This window comes from Pseudochaenichthys georgianus, chromosome 4 (assembly GCF_902827115.2).
Source record: "Pseudochaenichthys georgianus chromosome 4, fPseGeo1.2, whole genome shotgun sequence".
NCBI lineage: Eukaryota > Metazoa > Chordata > Actinopteri > Perciformes > Channichthyidae > Pseudochaenichthys > Pseudochaenichthys georgianus.
Genome location: NC_047506.1, coordinates 20,793,403 through 20,796,914, shown reverse-complemented (window position 1 = coordinate 20,796,914; position 3,512 = coordinate 20,793,403).

The following is a 3,512-nucleotide window of genomic DNA, read 5'->3' as shown; positions in this document are numbered from 1 at the left end:
AGCTGTGCCAGACAGACCTATGACTCCACACACTTCTGAGCAACATGAGGGAAAAAACTGTTTCCAGTCACAAATTGGTAAACTGGAAATGTTCACTTGGCTTGTCAAATCAATATCATATTATATGTCAAGTAATGACGACGATCAGCAGGGTTATTGTCTTTAAAAAAAGAAAAGTAAAAAAAGTAGTATTTTCTTGAATAGAAGTAGCAATACCACACTACTTCAAAAACAAGCAAACAGTAGTAAAGGTATATCACTAAAGAACACATGAACCACTTCTAAATAAAGTTGTGTTTCTCTATATATAATGTTAATGTTATGGCTTATGAAGTAGAACTAATCTTTTCAGCTTTATATGCTTTGAACAGTTTAAATAAAGTGTGTTTTATTTATAAATTCATCATGATATGTTTTTTTAAATGTTAAATTCTAACTATTAAATAAATATTGTTAAGTTAAAAGAATGCACTTTAGATGTGGCAGAGTAAGTTTAAAGTAGCAAAATATGTAAATAAGTAAAGCACTTGTTGTTCTCAAGCCCAATACTTCAAAAAGTACCTTGGTTATTTTTTCACTGCTGAAAGGGGCATTGAGTCTAATATAGCACAATTTGGGGCTTTTACTCTATATATATTTTTAAATAAATACAAATATTCCGGCATGGTTTATAGTCAATTATTTTACATGAACCAAAGCATGGTTAATGTTGACTTAATGCAGTTACCCTCTAACAGTAGGACCACAATTACCTTACAGTATGTGTGATTACCTTATCTATCCCTGAAAATCTATGTATCGAATATTTCACTTAAATTCCACTAGACTTGTTAGCTGTGTTTTGCTCTAATGTGAACAGATTTACAGTTCTTATTAGTTATTCTCTCGTTTGTTTTCATTACAGGGTGACAACCAAAGACTGTTATATATAAAGTGACAACAAACCCACTTACTGTACAAGACTGAACACCATGTTGATGTATTTTTATAATTAAGGGCTTGTACACTGTGGGTATTCTGTGGTTGGATGTGCTGATGCCTGTGGTATTTTCCTATCATGTCACGGTCCAATTAGAGGAAAAGCGCTCATTAGTGCACTTGTGTCAAGACAATAATGATAACACATTCTGGTGTAAAGGACCGTGCCAACCAAACAGGCAAATACAGACACCACGGGTCAACAATTACACCACTACAGTACCATAGAAATAGGAAGTAACAAGCTCTTGACAAGTTGGATTAAAAACACCGGCCCAGATACAACTCTGCCACTGAGGAGTTGACTGGGTCAAGTTGAAGGTTTAGAAAGTATGATCTGTACGCCCCCTTGTGTTTAAAGTTGTCTCTGTTTTATTTCTGCTCTGCAATGGTTTGACAGCTGACTGCACATTTTCACATTACAAAACGTTTTTGGAAGCTGTCGTCTTTTAGACTATTGTCTCTTTGGTCTCCTGCACCAATTCTGGACTTCAGTGTGTGAAGAAACTGTACTCTAGACAATTTAAAAGTGAATCTGCTGTGAGGGTGACATGGCAAGCTGGAAATGAACTTGGGTTCCATTTGAATGCGGAGTATATTATCTTTTTTTGAATTCTTAATATGTATCCAACATATTTTATTTTTCCAAATCTGAGTCTTATTTAAAATGTTTGGGTAATATAATTGTTGCACTATAATCGTTTTGTGAGCTAATGTGTACAAAATGGACATTTAGCTAATATTCAATTTTTGCATTATACTGTGAGCCTCTAAAAGCTCTATTAAAGTATTACTTAACCAGACGATTTCCACTACAGTGAAGCACTGGAGAAATTCAGTCTAATTCCGAGTATTCCGCTTTAATATGGATTCTAAACAGGGCATACACTAAGTAATGCATACTAAGTTAGATATATGGAATGTTATGGATTTCTGGCAATCATGCATGAAATACAAAATGATCATTAAATAATATTAGCTCATAGACATGAGCTGCAGTATTCCTGTTCACCTCCCTGCAGGCCAGCGGACACCTGACAGAGAGGGAAGGTCAGCAAAGCACTGATTATCACTGAGATGAGGCACAAAGCACTGATGATCACAAATAGAGGTCCAACACACTGGATCTCCTGGGGAGGGGAGAGGAGCCCTGAGGGGAGAGCCATCTTCTTTTTCTGGATCCAAAACTGTGTGCTTTGTCAGCAGTGGAGGTCGTTTTCAGTGTTGGCTACTTTAATCCGTCAGGCTGTTCAGAGCTGCATGAGAGGCAGAAACACGGAGACATACAGGAGTAGAGGTGATGCACAGCATGTGGTTGTAAACATTGGGGTTCATTCAGTAGATTAATTTATAGCTCTTGCCTTCTTCCAAAATGAAAAGAGACTTGGTAACTTCCTGGCTGCGTTTTTGGAAAAGTTATTTAAAAAAGGAAATAACACAACAATCTTACACTTCTATTATCAAAGGACAAGCACAAAGCAAGTCTTTTTCAGTTTGACTTCTGTTCAGTTTAATATAAATATGTACTTACTATGCTTGATTAGGCAGGCTAAAGAAGACTAAGTTGTTAGACACACATCTATGAAATGATCCAGCCATTGAAAGCCTTTCATCTGACATCTGCAAAATATAGATAAAATAATGAAAATGCTTGGCACAGAAATTCAAGCAGAGTATTGATGTGATGAATAGAACATGATCACAAAGGACCTTTAGAGGGAGACAAATGAGAGCATATCAGCGGCTGTTTGAAGCAACACTCACACAGGACAAGAATAGGAGCACCAACAGGTGACAGGCACTAATGAGACATAATTAAATCCGACAGCTCATTACATTTTATTTAGAAGATTTTTCCATGGATTAAAAGCTTATTATGCTTTTTATATTTGTTAGCAGATGGAAGCAAGGGAACACTGCCACTAGACCGTTTACAGTAAGATAGAGTTTGTATATAACCACATAGCTTATATTTTACACTCTTGTATACACTTAATATGGATGAATAATACTGTACAGAATTCAGATGTCTTATGTTGCCTTGTGACTATGGTAAAGTGTTTCCTTCCTGTGAAGTGATGATAATCTAATCTTACTAAACAGTAAATGTATTCTAACCTTTCTGTCTTTCACATTATGATCTGTTGCACCCTGTCTTGATTTTAATATTGCATCAGTTAGCATCACATCAAGCATCATCACCTCCAGCAGAGGCCTCTCACTGCTCACTTCTTTGATGAGTAAAAACACCTGAAAGGAAACGAGAATCTGAAGCAGCGTGTCATAGCATCTGTGCGTGTCTCTGTGTGAACCAGCTGCTGAGATAAAAAATGATCACATACAATGACTAGTGAGCTGCAACCTCAGTCTAAAAATACTTAATCTGTGAATTTTCAGCATCAGCAACTTTATCTAAATCCAGTCCCTTCCCTTGATGCTGGTTTAACCAAATACAACAATTTGTTCATACTTTCACACAAACGTTTGCTATTTGTCTTGAATTATTCAATAATTTGTTGCATTAATTACCCAAT